Source organism: Oncorhynchus nerka, linkage group LG4, assembly GCF_034236695.1.
Source record: "Oncorhynchus nerka isolate Pitt River linkage group LG4, Oner_Uvic_2.0, whole genome shotgun sequence".
Taxonomy (NCBI): domain Eukaryota; kingdom Metazoa; phylum Chordata; class Actinopteri; order Salmoniformes; family Salmonidae; genus Oncorhynchus; species Oncorhynchus nerka.
Genome location: NC_088399.1, coordinates 93,057,345 through 93,084,217, shown reverse-complemented (window position 1 = coordinate 93,084,217; position 26,873 = coordinate 93,057,345). Strand labels below are relative to the sequence as shown.

General features: G+C 36.5%; 1 pseudogene; it reads right to left on the bottom strand.

The window, feature by feature from the left end:
* Positions 1–26,873, bottom strand: part of LOC115122186 (gamma-aminobutyric acid type B receptor subunit 1-like) — a 505,415-nt pseudogene that overhangs the window by 261,871 nt on the left and 216,671 nt on the right.

Sequence of the window (26,873 nt, the reverse complement as noted above, 5' to 3'; positions counted from 1 at the left end):
TTGACAACAAGAAGGAGGTTGACACAACAAGAAGGAGGTTGACACAACAAGAAGGAGGTTGACACAACAAGAAGGAGGTTGACAACAAGAAGGAGGTTGACACAACAAGAAGGAGGTTGACAACAAGAAGGAGGTTGACACAACAAGGAGGAGGTTGACAACAAGAAGGAGGTTGACACAACAAGAAGGAGGTTGACAACAAGAAGGAGGTTGACAACAAGAAGGAGGTTGACAACAAGAAGGAGGTTGACAACAAGAAGGAGGTTGACACAACAAGAAGGAGGTTGACAACAAGAAGGAGGTTGACACAACAAGAAGGAGGTTGACAACAAGAAGGAGGTTGACACAACAAGAAGGAGGTTGACAACAAGAAGGAGGTTGACAACAAGAAGGAGGTTGACAACAAGAAGGAGGTTGACACAACAAGAAGGAGGTTGACAACAAGAAGGAGGTTGACAACAAGAAGGAGGTTGACACAACAAGAAGGAGTTTGACAACAAGAAGGAGGTTGACAACAAGAAGGAGGTTGACACAACAAGAAGGAGGTTGACAACAAGAAGGAGGTTGACTACAAGAAGGAGGTTGACACAACAAGAAGGAGGTTGACAACAAGAAGGAGGTTGACACAACAAGGAGGTTGACACAACAAGGAGGAGGTTGACAACAAGAAGGAGGTTGACAACAAGAAGGAGGTTGACAACAAGAAGGAGGTTGACACAACAAGAAGGAGGTTGACAACAAGAAGGAGGTTGACAACAATAAGGAGGTTGACAACAAGAAGGAGGAGGTTGACACAACAAGAAGGAGGTTGACAACAAGAAGGAGGTTGACAACAAGATGGAGGTTGACAACAAGAAGGAGGTTGACACAACAAGAAGGAGGTTGACACAACAAGAAGGAGGTTGACAACAAGAAGGAGGTTGACAACAAGAAGGAGGTTGACACAACAAGAAGGAGGTTGACACAACAAGAAGGAGGTTGACACAACAAGAAGGAGGTTGACACAACAAGAAGGAGGTTGACAACAAGAAGGAGGTTGACACAACAAGAAGGAGGTTGACAACAAGAAGGAGGTTGACACAACAAGAAGTTGACAACAAGAGGTTGACAACAAGAAGGAGGTTGACAACAAGAAGGAGGTTGACAACAAGAAGGAGGTTGACACAACAAGAAGGAGGTTGACACAACAAGAAGGAGGTTGACAACAAGAAGGAGGTTGACACAACAAGAAGGAGGTTGACAACAAGAAGGAGGTTGACACAACAAGAAGGAGGTTGACACAACAAGGAGGAGGTTGACACAACAAGAAGGAGGTTGACAACAAGAAGAAGGTTGACAACAAGAAGGAGGTTGACAACAAGAAGGAGGTTGACACAACAAGAAGGAGGTTGATAACAAGAAGGAGGTTGACAACAAGAAGGAGGTTGACAACAAGAAGGAGGTTGACACAACAAGAAGGAGGTTGACACAACAAGAAGGAGGTTGACACAACAAGAAGGAGGTTGACAACAAGAAGGAGGTTGACACAACAAGAAGGAGGTTGACAACAAGAAGGAGGTTGACAACAAGAAGGAGGTTGACACAACAAGAAGGAGGTTGACAACAAGAAGGAGGTTGACACAACAAGGAGGTTGACAACAAGAAGGAGGTTGACAACAAGAAGAAGGTTGACAACAAGAAGGAGGTTGACACAACAAGGAGGAGGTTGACAACAAGAAGGATGTTGACACAACAAGAAGGAGGTTGACAACAAGAAGGAGGTTGACAACAAGAAGGAGGTTGACATAACAAAAAGGAGGTTGACAACAAGAAGGAGGTTGACAACAAGAAGGAGGTTGACAACAAGACGGAGGTTGACAACAAGAAGGAGGTTGACACAACAAGAAGGAGGTTGACAACAAGAAGGAGGTTGACAACAAGAAGGAGGTTGACAACAAGAAGGAGGTGGACAACAAGAAGGAGGTTGACAACAAGAAGGAGGTTGACAACAAGAAGGAGGTTGACAACAAGAAGGAGGTTGACACAACAAGAAGGAGGTTGACAACAAGAAGGAGGTTGACAACAAGAAGGAGGTTGACAACAAGAAGGAGGTTGACAACAAGAAGGAGGTTGACAACAAGAAGGACCGCCGCGCCACCTTCCTGTTCAAGTGAGAACAGCACAACAACGTGAGTCCAAAAAATGTCTTGTACGCTGCTGCATAAATGATGTAATATGCCAGGGAGATATCTATAGTGTAGCTGAGAAAGTAACACTAAGCTGTTAGTAGCCCATGTGCCTCACCCTAATAATACTGCTGCATAAATGATGTAATATGCCAGGGAGATATGTATACTGTAGCTGAGAAAGTAACACTAAGCTGTTAGTAGCCCATGTGCCTCACCCTAATAATGCTGCTACACAAATGATGTAATATGCCAGAGAGATACAGGGCTTTCGGGAAGTATTCAGACCCCTTGACTGTTTCCACATTTTGTTTCCTTACAGCCTTATTCTAAAATGGATTAAATCATGTTTTTTTTTTTACTCATCAATCTGCACAATAATGACAAAGCGAAAACACTTATTTACATAAGTATTCAGACCCTTTGCTATGAGACTTGTAATTGAGCTCAGGTGCATCCTGTTTCCAGTGATCATCCTTGAGATGGTTCTACAACTTGGAGTCCACCTGTGGTACAGTAAATTAAGTTGAATGGACGTGATTTGTGCCTTTCCAAATCATGTCCAATCGGTTGAATTTACCACAGGTGGACACAGAAGTTGTAGAAACATCTAGGATGATATATATGGTTCCACAGTTGTGTCAGAAGGTGGGTGTAGCTGGTGCATGAAGTCAGGCGCAGGAGAGCAGAATGAGTGAGCAACGTACTATCCTTGACCAAAATACCAACAGTAAATATTATGCACGGGTGAACACAGCACCCGTTGACAAACCAGCCGTCAGGAACCGAACTAAACATAGAAATAATGACGCACAACAAACATGGGGGAAACAGAGGGTTAATTACATGGACATGTAATTGGATAATGAAAACCAGGTGTGTAGAAAATAAAGACAAAACCAATAGAAAATGAAAGATGGATCAGCGATGGCTAGAAGACCGGTGACGTCGACCGCCGAATGCCGCCCCGAACAAGGAGAGGAACCGACCTCGGCGGAAGTCGTGACAAGTTGACAGTGCATGTCAGGGCAAAAAACAAGCCATGTCAAACTGAGCAATCGGGGGGGAAAAGCCTTGGTCAGGGAGGTGACCAAGAACCCGATGGTCACTCTGACAGAGCTGTAATAGCTGCTAAAGGTGATTGAACAAAGTACTGAGGAAAGAGTTTGAATAATTATGCAAATGTAATATTTCAGTATTTTTTGTATTCTTTTTTTTGGTCAACATTTCTACAAACCTGTTTTTGCTTTGTCATTATGGGGTATTGTGATGTCATTATGGGGTATTGTGATGTCATTATGGGGTATTGTGTGTAGATTTATGAGGGGGGAGTGGAAACGAATTAATACATTTTAGAATGAGGCTGTAATGTAACAAAATTGGGAAAAGGTCAAGGGGTCTGAATACTTTTCGAATGCACTGTATGTACATTTAACATTTAAGTCATTTAGCAGACGCTCTTATCCAGAGCGACTTACAAATTGGTGCTTTCACCTTATGACATCCAGTGGAACAGCCACTTTACAATAGTGCATCTAGGTCTTTTAAGGGGGGGGGTGAGAAGGATTACTTTATCCTATCCTAGGTATTCCTTAAAGAGGTAAGGTAGGTAAGAAAAAACTAAGTGTATGTGTGTAGTAAGCTGTTAGTTGCCCATGTGCCTCACCCTATTAATTTGGTCCCTTTCCCCCTCATCCCTTTCCCCCACTGTTCTGACCTGGTGGTGCACATGTAGCCTGTTCTAGAGAAATTTACAACATCAGATATTGTAAGAGCTTTCATTGTCTGCTTATATGCCCCCTTTATTTATCCTACTGATCTTACTTGGTGGTGCACATGTAGCCTATAGCCTGTTTTAGAGAAATGTAATCATTGAATATTGTAAGAGCTTTCATTGTCTGCTTATATGCCCCCTTTATTTATCCTATGATTCTGACTTGGTGTACAGGGAGAATACCGTAAGAACGACCCATGTTCTGAATTCTGTCGCTGTACATTTCAAAAGTGCTGAACAAATAGTTATATTGACTACTTCTGTCCTAGCTCGCTCATAATGTCCTAAACGAAATTACAGATTGCCACTTATCCGCTTGTCCTCCCCTTATGCCATAGTTTGTACATCTCAATTGTCAGTAGAAAACACATTTGTTTAAGCGAGTCAGCCATATCAGCTATACTTTCTTAAAAGGCAGTAAATGAGGCTGGATTAACTGTTTCCTGCCAGACAAAGATCCACTGATAGCCAGGTGTAGCAGTGGTAAGGATTCACCACATGGTGATCCGTTAAGAAAGCTCTGTTGTTGGGACATCTTTATGTAGGCCCTAACAGTTTACGCACACTGTTGTCACCGTTATGGTGCAAGTAATGTATTGTTTAGTGTTGTGTTGTGTAGTGGCTTTGCTGGCATGCCTCCCGATTGTTTAGTTTTTTTCCTTTTTCCCCAACAAGATTTACATGCTAAAAATCAATACTGCAATGCCGTCACAGAAGGACTGATAGCTGTGCTGATACCCATAGCATTTCTAGCTTTAAATTATATCTTAATTTTCTCATAGACATCTTCCCTTGAATGGCCTGACCTCTATACAATCTGCAATATCGTCGATCACACACAGTTGGGCGTATGAGGTTGTTATGACAACGTTAGACAACACCAGAGACATTTACAGCGCAACACTGCCACCATGTGGTGGTACAAGGAAGTTATATATTTATCAAAATGTTTCTACAAAAAATATCTAAGGTAAATAAATGTTACTTCACTTTAGACTTCACTAAAAATGGAAAAGCTACATGGAAAGCAATCAAATAAAAATCAATATATATATATGTATATATATATATATATATATATATATAATATATATAATCTTACAGGCAAAATGTTGGAAAATGGACTCACCTGTATAATGTCTGTCATCTTCAAAAGAGACATGGAGGAAGAAAGAAACAGAGAACTCTTTTACTTTCTATTCACACAACAGATACTAGATATAGTGCTCCTTTATATCTTACTGTAAACAGAGTTATACACTACAGAGTTATACACTAACAGAGTTATACACTACAGAGTTATACACTAACAGAGTTATACACTACAGAGTTATACACTACAGAGTTATACACTACAGAGTTATACACTAACAGAGTTATACACTACAGAGTTATACACTACAGAGTTATACACTACAGAGTTATACACTACAGAGTTATACACTACAGAGTTATACACTACAGAACAGATACTAGATATAGTGCTCCTTTATATCTTACTGTAAACAGAGTTATACACTACAGAGTTATACACTAACAGAGTTATACACTACAGAGGTATACACTACAGAGTTATACACTACAGAGTTATACACTAACAGGGTTATACACTACAGAGTTATACACTAACAGAGTTATACACTGCAGAGTTAAACACTAACAGAGTTATAAACTAACAGAGTTATACACTACAGAGTTATACACTAACAGAGTTAAACACTGCAGAGTTAAACACTAACAGAGTTATAAACTAACAGAGTTATACACTACAGAGTTATACACTACAGAGTTATACACTACAGAGGTATACACTACAGAGTTATACACTACAGAGTTATACACTACAGAGTTATACACTACAGAAGTTATACACTACAGAGTTATACACTACAGAGTTATACACTAACAGAGTTATACACTAACAGAGTTATACACTACAGAGTTATACACTACAGAGTTATACACTACAGAGTTATACACTACAGAGTAATACACTACAGAGTTAAACACTAACAGAGTTATAGAGTTATACACTACAGAGTTAAACACTACAGAGTTATACACTACAGAGTTATACACTACAGAGTTAAACACTACAGAGTTATACACTACAGAGTTATACACTAACAGAGTTATACACTACAGAGTTATACACTACAGAGTTAACACTACAGAGTTATACACTAACAGAGTTATACCCTACAGAGTTATACACTACAGAGTTATACACTACAGAGTTAACACTACAGAGTTAAACACTACAGAGTTAAACACTAACAGAGTTATACACTAACAGAGTTATAAACTAACAGAGTTATACACTAATAGAGCCAATCTGTTCTGTAAAAAATGTACATCAATTGGATCCAAGAATAATTTAGCTGCAGTATCTGTACTCACAGTGGCAGACGGGTTTGAGCGAGTCCCATTTGCCCAGCTTGTTGCAGTGTGTGGAGTTCCTTCCAATCAGGATGAATCCTGGCAGACAGCTGTACTGAAGTATGGTCCCCTCCACTGGGGGCCCCAGGGGCCACTCTGATACGCGCCCGTTCTCCAGAGATGTCCACACCCGCGGGCACAGTAGTACTGGGGGAGGGAGGGATAGGTCATGGTTAGAGAGGGTAAGAGTGAGAGAGAGAGAGAGAGAGAGAGAGAGAGAGAGAGAGAATGAGAGAGAGAGAGAGAGAGAGAATGAGAGAGAGAGAGAGAGAGAGAGAGAGAGAGTTATAGAGAGAGAGAGCGAGAGAGAGAGAGAGAGAGAGAGGGACAGAGAGAGAGGGAGAGAAAGAGGGACAGAGAGAGGGAGAGAAAGAGGGACAGAGAGAGAGAGAAAGAGGGACAGAGAGAGAGAGAGAGAGAGGGACAGAGAGAGAGAGAGAGAGAGAGAGAGAGAGAGAGAGAGAGAGAGAGAGAGAGAGAGAGGGAGAGGGAGAGAGGGAGGGAGAGAGAGAGATTTATGCTTATTTATTTTATCTTGTGTCCTTTAACCATTTGTACATTGTTAAAACACTGTATATATATAATAGAGAGAGAGAGAGAGAGAGATTTGTTTTTTTAACCCTGTGCTACTGTAAAAGTAAAAAGGAACAACCACTAGAAAGACATCAGAGTCTGTGAAGAAGAGCTTTTGGCAGAGAGTCACAGTAACCACTACACAGACAACAGATGGGCATATAGATAATGTAGACGGACAGTGAGTGGTTAGACTGTGGAGGGTGTCGGGGTGCACGGTGGAAGAAGTTATTGATTACGTTCACAAAACCAAGTTGCGTGACGCGATCAAGGACGGGGTCGATAATACACAGGGTGTTACAGAATGTTGTGTCTTCCTGAAAGGGCTCCTTGGTGAACTTGACTCATTCTGGGGATCATGCAACCATGTCATGGTTATGTGCCTAATGAGAAGCTGGTTAGAGGACGTTACCTCTTCCAAAAAGCAGTAGAAAAATCAGAGAGAGGTAGGTAGAGGCAGAAAACATGGGGGAGTGTGAGGAGATAGAGAGGTGATTGGATATAGTCAGTTATGGAGTGTGTGAAAGAAGAGTTGTAACTCACAGCATTTGCTGCGCTGCGTGAGGTCAGTCCAGGTACCGTTGGGGAGACACTTCCTCACCTTGGGTCCTACGATCCACCTGTTCCCTCTGCAGATGTACTCAATCTCATAGTCCAGGGGGAGAACCTGCACACTGCGGATCTGGAGACAGACAGACAGACAGACAGATACATAAACATACACACACATACACACACAGACACAGACACACACACACACACACACACACACACACACACACACACACACACACACACACACACACACACACACACAACGTGAGATAGGGAGCTGTATCTGTTGAATAATTTGCACTACATTTACTCTGGGGAGCAATTATCATATTAAACTGCAATACCGTTAGGCTCTGCATGATGTTACCACTGATCTACATGATGTTACCGCTGATCTACATGATGTTATAGCTGATCTACATGATGTTATAGCTGATCTACATGATGATAGAGCTGATCTACATGATGTTATAGCTGATCTGCATGATGTTATAGCTGATCTACATGATGTTATAGCTGTTATAGCTGATCTACATGATGTTATAGCTGATCTACATGATGTTATAGCTGTTATAGCTGATCTACATGATGTTATAGCTGATCTACATGATGTTACAGCTGATCTACATGATGTTATAGCTGATCTACATGATGTTATAGCTGATCTACATGATGTTATAGCTGATCTACATGATGTTATAGCTGATCTACATGATGTTATAGCTGATCTGCATGATGTTATAGCTGATCTACATGATGTTATAGCTGATCTACATGATGTTATAGCTGATCTATATGATGGTATAGCTGATCTACATGATGTTACAGCTGTTGTAGCTGATCTACATGATGTTATAGCTGTTATAGCTGATCTACATGATGTTACCGCTGATCTACATGATGTTATAGCTGATCTACATGATGTTATAGCTTATCTACATGATGTTATAGCTGTTATAGCTGATCTACATGATGTTATAGCTGTTATAGCTGATCTACATGATGTTATAGCTGTTATAGCTGATCTACATGATGTTATAGCTGTTATAGCTGATCTACATGATGTTATAGCTGATCTACATGATGTTATAGCTGATCTACATGATGTTATAGCTGTTATAGCTGATCTGCATGATGTTATAGCTGATCTACATGATGCTATAGCTGTTATAGCTGATCTACATGATGTTATAGCTGATCTACATGATGTTATAGCTGATCTACATGATGTTATAGCTGATCTACATGCTGTTATAGCTGATCTACATGATGTTACAGCTGTTATAGCTGATCTACATGATGTTATAGCTGATCTACATGATGTTACCGCTGATCTACGATGTTACCGCTGGTCTACATGATGTTATAGCTGATCTACATGATGTTATAGCTGATCTACATGATGTTACAGCTGATCTACATGATGTTATAGCTGATCTACATGATGTTATAGCTGTTATAGCTGATCTACATGATGTTACCGCTGATCTACATGATGTTATAGCTGATCTACATGATGTTATAGCTGATCTACATGATGTTACCGCTGATCTACATGATGTTACAGCTGATCTACATGATGTTATAGCTGTTATAGCTGATCTACATGATGTTATAGCTGATCTACATCATGTTATAGCTGTTATAGCTGATCTACATGATGTTATGGCTGATCTACATGATGTTATAGCTGATCTACATGATGTTATAGCTGATCTACATGATGTTATAGCTGATCTACATGATGTTATAGCTGATCTACATGATGTTATAGCTGTTATAGCTGATATACATGATGTTACAGCTGATCTACATGATGTTACAGCTGATCTACATGATGTTACAGCTGTTATAGCTGATCTACATGATGTTATAGCTGATCTACATGATGTTACCGCTGATCTACATGATGTTATAGCTGATCTACATGATGTTATAGCTGATCTACATGATGTTACAGCTGATCTACATGATGTTATAGCTGATCTACATGATGTTACCGCTGATCTACATGATGTTATAGCTGATCTACATGATGTTATAGCTGATCTACATGATGTTATAGCTGATCTACATGATGTTATAGCTGATCTACATGATGTTATAGCTGTTATAGCTGATATACATGATGTTACAGCTGATCTACATGATGTTACAGCTGATCTACATGATGTTACAGCTGTTATAGCTGATCTACATGATGTTATAGCTGATCTACATGATGTTACCGCTGATCTACATGATGTTATAGCTGATCTACATGATGTTATAGCTGATCTACATGATGTTACAGCTGATCTACATGATGTTATAGCTGATCTACATGATGTTACCGCTGATCTACATGATGTTATAGCTGATCTACATGATGTTATAGCTGATCTACATGATGTTATAGCTGTTATAGCTGATCTACATGATGTTACCGCTGATCTACATGATGTTACAGCTGATCTACATGATGTTATAGCTGTTATAGCTGATCTACATGATGTTATAGCTGTTATAGCTGATCTACATGTTATAGCTGATCTACATGATGGTATAGCTGTTATAGCTGATCTACATGATGTTATAGCTGTTATAGCTGATCTACATGATGTTATAGCTGTTATAGCTGATCTACATGATGTTATAGCTGATCTACATGATGTTACAGCTGTTATAGCTGATCTACATGATGTTATAGCTGTTATAGCTGATCTACATGATGTTATAGCTGTTATAGCTGATCTACATGATGTTACAGCTGTTATAGCTGATCTACATACTGTTATAGCTGTTATAGCTGATCTACATGATGTTATAGCTGATCTACATGGTGTTACAGCTGTTATAGCTGATCTACATGATGTTATAGCTGATCTACATGATGTTATAGCTGATCTACATGATGTTATAGCTGATCTACATGATGTTAAAACTGTTATAGCTGATCTACATGATGTTATAGCTGATCTACATGATGTTATAGCTTATCTACATGATGTTATAGCTGTTATAGCTGATCTGCATGATGTTATAGCTGATCTACATGATGTTACAGCTGATCTACATAATGTTATAGCTGATCTACATGATGTTATAGCTGTTATAGCTGATCTACATGATGTTATAGCTGTTATAGCTGATCTACATGATGTTATAGCTGATCTACATGATGTTATAGCTGATCTACATGATGTTATAGCTGATCTACATGATGTTATAGCTGATCTGCATGATGTTATAGCTGATCTACATGATGTTATAGCTGATCTACATGATGTTATAGCTGATCTATATGATGGTATAGCTGATCTACATGATGTTACAGCTGTTGTAGCTGATACACATGATGTTATAGCTGATCTACATGATGTTATAGCTGTTATAGCTGATCTACATGATGTTATAGCTGATCTACATGATGTTATAGCTGATCTACATGATGTTACAGCTGATCTACATGATGTTATAGCTGTTATAGCTGATCTACATGATGTTATAGCTGTTATAGCTGATCTAAATGATGTTATAGCTGATCTACATGATGTTATAGCTGTTATAGCTGATCTACATGATGTTATAGATGTTATAGCTGATCTACATGATGTTATAGCTGATCTACATGATGTTACCGCTGATCTACATGATGTTATAGCTGATCTACATGATGTTATAGCTTATCTACATGATGTTATAGCTGATCTACATGATGTTACAGCTGATCTACATGATGTTATAGCTGTTATAGCTGATCTACATGATGTTATAGCTGTTATAGCTGATCTACATGATGTTATAGCTGATCTACATGATGTTATAGCTGTTATAGCTGATCTACATGATGTTATATCTGTTAAAGCTGATCTACATGATGTTATAGCTGATCTACATGATGTTATAGCTGATCTACATGATGTTATAGCTCATCTACATGATGTTATAGCTGATCTACATGATGTTATAGCTGATCTACATGATGTTATAGCTGATCTACATGATGTTACCGCTGATCTACATGATGTTATAGCTGATCTACATGATGTTATAGCTGATCTACATGATGTTACAGCTGATCTACATGATGTTATAGCTGATCTACATGATGTTACCGCTGATCTACATGATGTTATAGCTGATCTACATGATGTTATAGCTGATCTACATGATGTTATAGCTGATCTACATGATGTTATAGCTGATCTACATGATGTTATAGCTGTTATAGCTGATATACATGATGTTACAGCTGATCTACATGATGTTACAGCTGATCTACATGATGTTACAGCTGTTATAGCTGATCTACATGATGTTATAGCTGATCTACATAGCTGATCTACATGATGTTATAGCTGATCTACATGATGTTATAGCTGATCTACATGATGTTATAGCTGATCTACATGATGTTATAGCTGATCTACATGATGTTACCGCTGATCTACATGATGTTATAGCTGATCTACATGATGTTATAGCTGATCTACATGATGTTATAGCTGTTATAGCTGATCTACATGATGTTACCGCTGATCTACATGATGTTACAGCTGATCTACATGATGTTATAGCTGTTATAGCTGATCTACATGATGTTATAGCTGTTATAGCTGATCTACATGTTATAGCTGATCTACATGATGGTATAGCTGTTATAGCTGATCTACATGATGTTATAGCTGTTATAGCTGATCTACATGATGTTATAGCTGTTATAGCTGATCTACATGATGTTATAGCTGATCTACATGATGTTACAGCTGTTAGCTGATCTACATGCTGATCTACATGATGTTATAGCTGTTATAGCTGATCTACATGATGTTACAGCTGTTATAGCTGATCTACATACTGTTATAGCTGTTATAGCTGATCTACATGATGTTATAGCTGATCTACATGGTGTTACAGCTGTTATAGCTGATCTACATGATGTTATAGCTGATCTACATGATGTTATAGCTGATCTACATGATGTTATAGCTGATCTACATGATGTTAAAACTGTTATAGCTGATCTACATGATGTTATAGCTGATCTACATGATGTTATAGCTTATCTACATGATGTTATAGCTGTTATAGCTGATCTGCATGATGTTATAGCTGATCTACATGATGTTACAGCTGATCTACATAATGTTATAGCTGATCTACATGATGTTATAGCTGTTATAGCTGATCTACATGATGTTATAGCTGTTATAGCTGATCTACATGATGTTATAGCTGATCTACATGATGTTATAGCTGATCTACATGATGTTATAGCTGATCTGCATGATGTTATAGCTGATCTACATGATGTTATAGCTGATCTACATGATGTTATAGCTGATCTATATGATGGTATAGCTGATCTACATGATGTTACAGCTGTTGTAGCTGATACACATGATGTTATAGCTGATCTACATGATGTTATAGCTGTTATAGCTGATCTACATGATGTTATAGCTGATCTACATGATGTTATAGCTGATCTACATGATGTTACAGCTGATCTACATGATGTTATAGCTGTTATAGCTGATCTACATGATGTTATAGCTGTTATAGCTGATCTAAATGATGTTATAGCTGATCTACATGATGTTATAGCTGTTATAGCTGATCTACATGATGTTATAGATGTTATAGCTGATCTACATGATGTTATAGCTGATCTACATGATGTTACCGCTGATCTACATGATGTTATAGCTGATCTACATGATGTTATAGCTTATCTACATGATGTTATAGCTGATCTACATGATGTTACAGCTGATCTACATGATGTTATAGCTGTTATAGCTGATCTACATGATGTTATAGCTGTTATAGCTGATCTACATCATGTTATAGCTGATCTACATGATGTTATAGCTGTTATAGCTGATCTACATGATGTTATAGATGTTATAGCTGATCTACATGATGTTATAGCTGATCTACATGATGTTACACCTGTTATAGCTGATCTACATGATGTTATAGCTGATCTACATGATGTTATAGCTGATCTACATGATGTTACAGCTGTTATAGCTGATCTACATGATGTTATAGCTGTTATAGCTGATGTACATGATGTTATAGCTGATCTACATGATGTTACAGCTGTTATAGCTGATCTACATAATGTTATAGCTGTTATAGCTGATCTACATGATGTAATAGCTGATCTACATGATGTTATCGCTGATCTACATGATGTTATAGCTGATCTACATGATGTTATAGCTGATCTACATGATGTTAAAACTGTTATAGCTGATCTACACGATGTTATAGCTGTTATAGATGATCTGCATGATGTTATAGCTGATGTACATGAAGTTATAGCTGATCTACATGATGTTATAGCTGATCTGCATGATGTTATAGCTGATCTACATGATGTTCCAGCTGATCTACATAATGTTATAGCTGATCTGCATGATGATAGAGCTGATCTACATGATATTATAGCTGATATAGCTGATCTACATGATGTTATAGCTGTTATAGCTGATCTACATGATGTTACCGCTGATCTACATGATGTTATAGCTGATCTACATGATGTTATAGCTGTTATAGCTGATCTACATGATGTGACAGCTGTTATAGCTGATCTACATGATGGTATAGCTGTTATAGCTGATCTACATGATGTTATAGCTGATCTACATGATGTTATAGCTGATCTACATGGTGTTACAGCTGTTATAGCTGATCTACATGATGTTATAGCTGATCTACGTGATGTTATAGCTGTTATAGATGATCTACGTGATGTTATAGCTGTTATAGCTGATCTACATGATGTTATAGCTGATCTACATGATGTTATAGCTGTTATAGCTGATATACATTATATTATAGCTGATCTACATGATGTTACAGCTGTTATAGCTGATCTACATGATGTTATAGCTGATCTACATGATGTTATAGCTGATCTACATGATGTTATAGCTGATCTACACGATGTTATAGCTGATCTACATGATGTTATAGCTGTTATAGCTGATCTACATGATGTTATAGCTGTTATAGCTGATCTACATGATGTTATAGCTGATCTACATGATGTTATAGCTGATCTACATGATGTTACAGCTGTTATAGCTGATCTACATGATGTTATAGCTGTTATAGCTGATCTACATGATGTTATAGCTGTTATAGCTGATGTACATGATGTTATAGCTGATCTACATGATGATGTTACAGCTGTTATAGCTGATCTACATAATGTTATAGCTGTTATAGCTGATCTACATGATGTAATAGCTGATCTACATGATGTTATCGCTGATCTACATGATGTTATAGCTGATCTACATGATGTTATAGCTGATCTACATGATGTTAAAACTGTTATAGCTGATCTACATGATGTTATAGCTGTTATAGATGATCTGCATGATGTTATAGCTGATCTACATGAAGTTATAGCTGATCTACATGATGATATAGCTGATCTGCATGATGTTATAGCTGATCTACATGATGTTCCAGCTGATCTACATAATGTTATAGCTGATCTGCATGATGATAGAGCTGATCTACATGATATTATAGCTGATATAGCTGATCTACATGATGTTACCGCTGATCTACATGATGTTATAGCTGATCTACATGATGTTATAGCTGTTATAGCTGATCTACATGATGTGACAGCTGTTATAGCTGATCTACATGGTGTTACAGCTGTTATAGCTGATCTACATGATGTTATAGCTGATCTACGTGATGTTATAGCTGTTATAGATGATCTACGTGATGTTATAGCTGTTATAGCTGATCTACATGATGTTATAGCTGATCTACATGATGTTATAGCTGTTATAGCTGATATACATTATATTATAGCTGATCTACATGATGTTACAGCTGTTATAGCTGATCTACATGATGTTATAGCTGATCTACATGATGTTATAGCTGATCTACATGATGTTATAGCTGATCTACACGATGTTATAGCTGATCTACATGATGTTATAGCTGTTATAGCTGATCTACATGATGTTATAGCTGTTATAGCTGATCTACATGATGTTATAGCTGATCTACATGATGTTATAGCTGATCTACATGATGTTACAGCTGTTATAGCTGATCTACATGATGTTATAGCTGTTATAGCTGATCTACATGATGTTATAGCTGTTATAGCTGATGTACATGATGTTATAGCTGATCTACATGATGTTACAGCTGTTATAGCTGATCTACATAATGTTATAGCTGTTATAGCTGATCTACATGATGTAATAGCTGATCTACATGATGTTATCGCTGATCTACATGATGTTATAGCTGATCTACATGATGTTATAGCTGATCTACATGATGTTAAAACTGTTATAGCTGATCTACATGATGTTATAGCTGTTATAGATGATCTGCATGATGTTATAGCTGATCTACATGAAGTTATAGCTGATCTACATGATGATATAGCTGATCTGCATGATGTTATAGCTGATCTACATGATGTTCCAGCTGATCTACATAATGTTATAGCTGATCTGCATGATGATAGAGCTGATGTTATCTACATGATATTATAGCTGATATAGCTGATCTACATGATGTTATAGCTGATCTACATGATGTTATAGCTGATCTACATGATGTTATAGCTGTTATAGCTGATCTACATGATGTGACAGCTGTTATAGCTGATCTACATGGTGTTACAGCTGTTATAGCTGATCTACATGATGTTATAGCTGATCTACGTGATGTTATAGCTGTTATAGATGATCTACGTGATGTTATAGCTGTTATAGCTGATCTACATGATGTTATAGCTGATCTACATGATGTTATAGCTGTTATAGCTGATATACATTATATTATAGCTGATCTACATGATGTTACAGCTGTTATAGCTGATCTACATGATGTTATAGCTGATCTACATGATGTTATAGCTGATCTACATGATGTTATAGCTGATCTACACGATGTTATAGCTGATCTACATGATGTTATAGCTAATCTACATGATGTTACAGCTGTTATAGCTGATCTACATGATTTTATAGCTGTTATAGCTGATCTACATGATGTTATAGCTGATCTACATGATGTTATAGCTGATCTACATGATGTTACCGCTAATCTACATGATGTTATAGCTGATCTACATGATGTTACAGCTGATCTACATGATGTTACCGCTGATCTACATGATGTTACAGCTGATCTACATGATGTTATAGCTGATCTACATGATGTTACAGCTGATCTACATGATGTTATAGATGTTATAGCTGATCTACATGATGTGACAGCTGTTATAGCTGATCTACATGATGGTATAGCTGTTATAGCTGATCTACATGATGTTATAGCTGATCTACATGATGTTATAGCTGATCTACATGGTGTTACAGCTGTTATAGCTGATCTACATGATGTTATAGCTGATCTACGTGATGTTATAGCTGTTATAGATGATCTACGTGATGTTATAGCTGTTATAGCTGATCTACATGATGTTATAGCTGATCTACATGATGTTATAGCTGTTATAGCTGATATACATTATATTATAGCTGATCTACATGATGTTACAGCTGTTATAGCTGATCTACATGATGTTATAGCTGATCTACATGATGTTATAGCTGATCTACATGATGTTATAGCTGATCTACACGATGTTATAGCTGATCTACATGATGTTATAGCTGTTATAGCTGATCTACATGATGTTATAGCTGTTATAGCTGATCTACATGATGTTATAGCTGATCTACATGATGTTATAGCTGATCTACATGATGTTACAGCTGTTATAGCTGATCTACATGATGTTATAGCTGTTATAGCTGATCTACATGATGTTATAGCTGTTATAGCTGATGTACATGATGTTATAGCTGATCTACATGATGTTACAGCTGTTATAGCTGATCTACATAATGTTATAGCTGTTATAGCTGATCTACATGATGTAATAGCTGATCTACATGATGTTATCGCTGATCTACATGATGTTATAGCTGATCTACATGATGTTATAGCTGATCTACATGATGTTAAAACTGTTATAGCTGATCTACATGATGTTATAGCTGTTATAGATGATCTGCATGATGTTATAGCTGATCTACATGAAGTTATAGCTGATCTACATGATGATATAGCTGATCTGCATGATGTTATAGCTGATCTACATGATGTTCCAGCTGATCTACATAATGTTATAGCTGATCTGCATGATGATAGAGCTGATCTACATGATATTATAGCTGATATAGCTGATCTACATGATGTTACCGCTGATCTACATGATGTTATAGCTGATCTACATGATGTTATAGCTGTTATAGCTGATCTACATGATGTGACAGCTGTTATAGCTGATCTACATGGTGTTACAGCTGTTATAGCTGATCTACATGATGTTATAGCTGATCTACGTGATGTTATAGCTGTTATAGATGATCTACGTGATGTTATAGCTGTTATAGCTGATCTACATGATGTTATAGCTGATCTACATGATGTTATAGCTGTTATAGCTGATATACATTATATTATAGCTGATCTACATGATGTTACAGCTGTTATAGCTGATCTACATGATGTTATAGCTGATCTACATGATGTTATAGCTGATCTACATGATGTTATAGCTGATCTACACGATGTTATAGCTGATCTACATGATGTTATAGCTAATCTACATGATGTTACAGCTGTTATAGCTGATCTACATGATTTTATAGCTGTTATAGCTGATCTACATGATGTTATAGCTGATCTACATGATGTTATAGCTGATCTACATGATGTTACCGCTAATCTACATGATGTTATAGCTGATCTACATGATGTTAGAGCTGATCTACATGATGTTATAGCTGTTATAGCTGATCTACATGATGTTACAGCTGATCTACATGATGTTATAGCTGATCTACATGATGTTACAGCTGATCTACATGATGTTATAGATGTTATAGCTGATCTACATGATGTTATAGCTGATCTACATGATGTTACAGCTGATCTACATGATGTTATAGCTGATCTACATGATGTTATAGATGTTATAGCTGATCTACATGATGTTACAGCTGATCTACATGATGTTACAGCTGATCTACATGATGTTATAGCTGATCTACATGATGTTATAGCTGTTATAGCTGATCTACATGATGTTATAGCTGTTATAGCTGATCTACATGATGTTATAGCTGATCTACATGATGTTATATCTGATCTACATGATGTTATAGCTGATCTACATGATGTTATAGCTGATCTACACGATGTTATAGCTGATCTACATGATGTTATAGCTGTTATAGCTGATATACATGATGTTATAGCTGATCTACATGATGTTACAGCTGTTATAGCTGATCTACATGATGTTATAGCTGTTATCTACATGATGTTATAGCTGATCTACATGATGTTATAGCTTATCTACATGATGTTATAGCTGATCTACATGATGTTACAGCTGATCTACATGATGTTATAGATGTTATAGCTGATCTACATGATGTTATAGCTGATCTACATGATCTTACCGCTGATCTACATGATGTTATAGCTGATCTACATGATGTTATAGCTGATCTACATGATGTTATAGCTGATCTACATGATGTTACAGCTGATCTACATGATGTTATAGCTGTTATAGCTGATCTACATGATGTTATAGCTGTTATAGCTGATCTACATGATGTTATAGCTGATCTACATGATGTTATAGCTGTTATAGCTGATCTACATGATGTTATAGATGTTATAGCTGATCTACATGATGTTACACCTGTTATAGCTGATCTACATGATGTTATAGCTGATCTACATGATGTTATAGCTGATCTACATGATGTTATAGCTGTTATAGCTGATCTGCATGATGTTATAGCTGATCTACATGATGTTATAGCTGTTATAGCTGATCTACATGATGTTATAGCTGATCTACATGATGTTATAGCTGATCTACATGCTGTTATAGCTGATATACATGATGTTACAGATGATCTACATGATGTTACAGCTGTTATAGCTGATCTACATGATGTTATAGCTGGTCTACATGATGTTATAGCTGATCTACATGATGTTATAGCTGATCTACATGATGTTACAGCTGATCTACATGATGTTATAGCTGATCTACATGATGTTATAGCTGTTATAGCTGATCTACATGATGTTATAGCTGTTATAGCTGATCTACATGATGTTATAGCTGATCTACATGATGTTATATCTGATCTACATGATGTTATAGCTGATCTACATGATGTTATAGCTGATCTACACGATGTTATAGCTGATCTACATGATGTTATAGCTGTTATAGCTGATATACATGATGTTATAGCTGATCTACATGATGTTACAGCTGTTATAGCTGATCTACATGATGTTACCGCTGATCTACATGATGTTATAGCTGATCTACATGATGTTATAGCTTATCTACATGATGTTATAGCTGATCTACATGATGTTACAGCTGATCTACATGATGTTATAGATGTTATAGCTGATCTACATGATGTTATAGCTGATCTACATGATCTTACCGCTGATCTACATGATGTTATAGCTGATCTACATGATGTTATAGCTGATCTACATGATGTTATAGCTGATCTACATGATGTTACAGCTGATCTACATGATGTTATAGCTGTTATAGCTGATCTACATGATGTTATAGCTGTTATAGCTGATCTACATGATGTTATAGCTGATCTACATGATGTTATAGCTGTTATAGCTGATCTACATGATGTTATAGATGTTATAGCTGATCTACATGATGTTACACCTGTTATAGCTGATCTACATGATGTTATAGCTGATCTACATGATGTTATAGCTGATCTACATGATGTTATAGCTGTTATAGCTGATCTGCATGATGTTATAGCTGATCTACATGATGTTATAGCTGTTATAGCTGATCTACATGATGTTATAGCTGATCTACATGATGTTATAGCTGATCTACATGCTGTTATAGCTGATATACATGATGTTACAGCTGATCTACATGATGTTACAGCTGTTATAGCTGATCTACATGATGTTATAGCTGGTCTACATGATGTTATAGCTGATCTACATGATGTTATAGCTGATCTACATGATGTTACAGCTGATCTACATGATGTTATAGCTGATCTACATGATGTTATAGCTGTTATAGCTGATCTACATGATGTTACCGCTGATCTACATGAGGTTACAGCTGATCTACATGATGTTATAGCTGTTATAGCTGATCTACATGATGTTATAGCTGATCTACATGATGTTATAGCTGATCCACATGATGTTATAGCTGATCTACATGATGTTACCGCTGATCTACATGATGTTACAGCTGATCTACATGATGTTATAGCTGTTATAGCTGATCTACATGATGTTATAGCTGATCTACATGATGTTATAGCTGTTATAGCTGATCTACATGATGTTATAGCTGATCTACATGATGTTATAGCTGTTATAGCTGATCTACATGATGTTATAGCTGATCTACATGATGTTATGGCTGATCTACATGATGTTACAGCTGTTATAGCTGATCTACATGATGTTATAGCTGTTATAGCTGATCTACATGTTATAGCTGATCTACATGATGTTACAGCTGTTATAGCTGATCTACATGATGTTACAGCTGTTATAGCTGATCTACATAATGTTATAGCTGTTATAGCTGATCTACATGATGTAATAGCTGATCTACATGATGTTATCGCTGATCTACATGATGTTATAGCTGATCTACATGATGTTATAGCTGATCTACATGATGTTAAAACTGTTATAGCTGATCTACATGATGTTATAGCTGTTATAGATGATCTGCATGATGTTATAGCTGATCTACATGAAGTTATAGCTGATCTACATGATGTTATAGCTGATCTGCATGATGTTATAGCTGATCTACATGATGTTCCAGCTGATCTACATAATGTTATAGCTGATCTGCATGATGATAGAGCTGATCTACATGATATTATAGCTGTTATAGCTGATCTACATGATGTTATAGCTGTTATAGCTGATCTACATGATGTTACCGCTGATCTACATGATGTTATAGCTGATCTACATGATGTTATAGCTGTTATAGCTGATCTACATGATGTGACAGCTGTTATAGCTGATCTACATGATGGTATAGCTGTTATAGCTGATCTACATGATGTTATAGCTGATCTACATGATGTTATAGCTGATCTACATGGTGTTACAGCTGTTATAGCTGATCTACATGATGTTATAGCTGATCTACGTGATGTTATAGCTGTTATAGATGATCTACGTGATGTTATAGCTGTTATAGCTGATCTACATGATGTTATAGCTGATCTACATGATGTTATAGCTGTTATAGCTGATATACATTATATTATAGCTGATCTACATGATGTTATAGCTGATCTACATGATGTTATAGCTGATCTACATGATGTTATAGCTGATCTACACGATGTTATAGCTGATCTACATGATGTTATAGCTGATCTACATGATGTTACAGCTGTTATAGCTGATCTACATGATTTTATAGCTGTTATAGCTGATCTACATGATGTTATAGCTGATCTACATGATGTTATAGCTGATCTACATGATGTTACCGCTAATCTACATGATGTTATAGCTGATCTACATGATGTTACAGCTGATCTACATGATGTTACCGCTGATCTACATGATGTTACAGCTGATCTACATGATGTTATAGCTGATCTACATGATGTTACAGCTGATCTACATGATGTTATAGATGTTATAGCTGATCTACATGATGTTATAGCTGATCTACATGATGTTACAGCTGATCTACATGATGTTATAGCTGATCTACATGATGTTATAGATGTTATAGCTGATCTACATGATGTTATAGCTGATCTACATGATGTTATAGCTGATCTACATGATGTTATAGCTGTTATAGCTGATCTACATGATGTTATAGCTGTTATAGCTGATCTACATGATGTTATAGCTGATCTACATGATGTTATAGCTGTTATAGCTGATCTACATGATGTTATAGATGTTATAGCTGATCTACATGATGTTATAGCTGATCTACATGATGTTACACCTGTTATAGCTGATCTACATGATGTTATAGCTGATCTACATGATGTTATAGCTGATCTACATGATGTTACAGCTGTTATAGCTGATCTACATGATGTTATAGCTGTTATAGCTGATCTACATGATGTTATAGCTGTTATAGCTGATGTACATGATGTTATAGCTGATCTACATGATGTTACAGCTGTTATAGCTGATCTACATAATGTTATAGCTGTTATAGCTGATCTACATGATGTAATAGCTGATCTACATGATGTTATCGCTGATCTACATGATGTTATAGCTGATCTACATGATGTTATAGCTGATCTACATGATGTTAAAACTGTTATAGCTGATCTACATGATGTTATAGCTGTTATAGATGATCTGCATGATGTTATAGCTGATCTACATGAAGTTATAGCTGATCTACATGATGTTATAGCTGATCTGCATGATGTTATAGCTGATCTACATGATGTTCCAGCTGATCTACATAATGTTATAGCTGATCTGCATGATGATAGAGCTGATCTACATGATATTATAGCTGATATAGCTGATCTACATGATGTTATAGCTGTTATAGCTGATCTACATGATGTTACCGCTGATCTACATGATGTTATAGCTGATCTACATGATGTTATAGCTGTTATAGCTGATCTACATGATGTGACAGCTGTTATAGCTGATCTACATGGTGTTACAGCTGTTATAGCTGATCTACATGATGTTATAGCTGATCTACGTGATGTTATAGCTGTTATAGATGATCTACGTGATGTTATAGCTGTTATAGCTGATCTACATGATGTTATAGCTGATCTACATGATGTTATAGCTGTTATAGCTGATATACATTATATTATAGCTGATCTACATGATGTTACAGCTGTTATAGCTGATCTACATGATGTTATAGCTGATCTACATGATGTTATAGCTGATCTACATGATGTTATAGCTGATCTACACGATGTTATAGCTGATCTACATGATGTTATAGCTAATCTACATGATGTTACAGCTGTTATAGCTGATCTACATGATTTTATAGCTGTTATAGCTGATCTACATGATGTTATAGCTGATCTACATGATGTTACCGCTAATCTACATGATGTTATAGCTGATCTACATGATGTTACAGCTGATCTACATGATGTTACCGCTGATCTACATGATGTTACAGCTGATCTACATGATGTTATAGCTGATCTACATGATGTTACAGCTGATCTACATGATGTTATAGATGTTATAGCTGATCTACATGATGTTACAGCTGATCTACATGATGTTATAGCTGATCTACATGATGTTATAGATGTTATAGCTGATCTACATGATGTTACAGCTGATCTACATGATGTTACAGCTGATCTACATGATGTTATAGCTGATCTACATGATGTTATAGCTGTTATAGCTGATCTACATGATGTTATAGCTGTTATAGCTGATCTACATGATGTTATAGCTGATCTACATGATGTTATATCTGATCTACATGATGTTATAGCTGATCTACATGATGTTATAGCTGATCTACACGATGTTATAGCTGATCTACATGATGTTATAGCTGTTATAGCTGATATACATGATGTTATAGCTGATCTACATGATGTTACAGCTGTTATAGCTGATCTACATGATGTTATAGCTGATCTACATGATCTTACCGCTGATCTACATGATGTTATAGCTGATCTACATGATGTTATAGCTGATCTACATGATGTTATAGCTGATCTACATGATGTTACAGCTGATCTACATGATGTTATAGCTGTTATAGCTGATCTACATGATGTTATAGCTGTTATAGCTGATCTACATGATGTTATAGCTGATCTACATGATGTTATAGCTGTTATAGCTGATCTACATGATGTTATAGATGTTATAGCTGATCTACATGATGTTACACCTGTTATAGCTGATCTACATGATGTTATAGCTGATCTACATGATGTTATAGCTGATCTACATGATGTTATAGCTGTTATAGCTGATCTGCATGATGTTATAGCTGATCTACATGATGTTATAGCTGTTATAGCTGATCTACATGATGTTATAGCTGATCTACATGATGTTATAGCTGATCTACATGCTGTTATAGCTGATATACATGATGTTAAAGCTGATCTACATGATGTTACAGCTGTTATAGCTGATCTACATGATGTTATAGCTGGTCTACATGATGTTATAGCTGATCTACATGATGTTATAGCTGATCTACATGATGTTACAGCTGATCTACATGATGTTATAGCTGATCTACATGATGTTATAGCTGTTATAGCTGATCTACATGATGTTACCGCTGATCTACATGAGGTTACAGCTGATCTACATGATGTTATAGCTGTTATAGCTGATCTACATGATGTTATAGCTGATCTACATGATGTTATAGCTGATCTACATGATGTTATAGCTGATCTACATGATGTTACCGCTGATCTACATGATGTTACAGCTGATCTACATGATGTTATAGCTGTTATAGCTGATCTACATGATGTTATAGCTGATCTACATGATGTTATAGCTGTTATAGCTGATCTACATGATGTTATAGCTGATCTACATGATGTTATGGCTGATCTACATGATGTTACAGCTGTTATAGCTGATCTACATGATGTTATAGCTGTTATAGCTGATCTACATGTTATAGCTGATCTACATGATGTTACAGCTGTTATAGCTGATCTACATGATGTTACAGCTGTTATAGCTGATCTACATAATGTTATAGCTGTTATAGCTGATCTACATGATGTAATAGCTGATCTACATGATGTTATCGCTGATCTACATGATGTTATAGCTGATCTACATGATGTTATAGCTGATCTACATGATGTTAAAACTGTTATAGCTGATCTACATGATGTTATAGCTGTTATAGATGATCTGCATGATGTTATAGCTGATCTACATGAAGTTATAGCTGATCTACATGATGTTATAGCTGATCTGCATGATGTTATAGCTGATCTACATGATGTTCCAGCTGATCTACATAATGTTATAGCTGATCTGCATGATGATAGAGCTGATCTACATGATATTATAGCTGTTATAGCTGATCTACATGATGTTATAGCTGTTATAGCTGATCTACATGATGTGACAGCTGTTATAGCTGATCTACATGATGGTATAGCTGTTATAGCTGATCTACATGATGTTATAGCTGATCTACATGATGTTATAGCTGATCTACATGGTGTTACAGCTGTTATAGCTGATCTACATGATGTTATAGCTGATCTACGTGATGTTATAGCTGTTATAGATGATCTACGTGATGTTATAGCTGTTATAGCTGATCTACATGATGTTATAGCTGATCTACATGATGTTATAGCTGTTATAGCTGATATACATTATATTATAGCTGATCTACATGATGTTATAGCTGATCTACATGATGTTATAGCTGATCTACATGATGTTATAGCTGATCTACACGATGTTATAGCTGATCTACATGATGTTATAGCTGATCTACATGATGTTACAGCTGTTATAGCTGATCTACATGATTTTATAGCTGTTATAGCTGATCTACATGATGTTATAGCTGATCTACATGATGTTATAGCTGATCTACATGATGTTACCGCTAATCTACATGATGTTATAGCTGATCTACATGATGTTACAGCTGATCTACATGATGTTACCGCTGATCTACATGATGTTACAGCTGATCTACATGATGTTATAGCTGATCTACATGATGTTACAGCTGATCTACATGATGTTATAGATGTTATAGCTGATCTACATGATGTTATAGCTGATCTACATGATGTTACAGCTGATCTACATGATGTTATAGCTGATCTACATGATGTTATAGATGTTATAGCTGATCTACATGATGTTACAGCTGATCTACATGATGTTATAGATGTTATAGCTGATCTACATGATGTTATAGCTGATCTACATGATGTTACAGCTGATCTACATGATGTTATAGCTGATCTACATGATGTTATAGCTGTTATAGCTGATCTACATGATGTTATAGCTGTTATAGCTGATCTACATGATTTTATAGCTGATCTACATGATGTTATATCTGATCTACATGATGTTATAGCTGATCTACATGATGTTATAGCTGATCTACACGATGTTATAGCTGATCTACATGATGTTATAGCTGTTATAGCTGATATACATGATGTTATAGCTGATCTACATGATGTTACAGCTGTTATAGCTGATCTACATGATGTTACCGC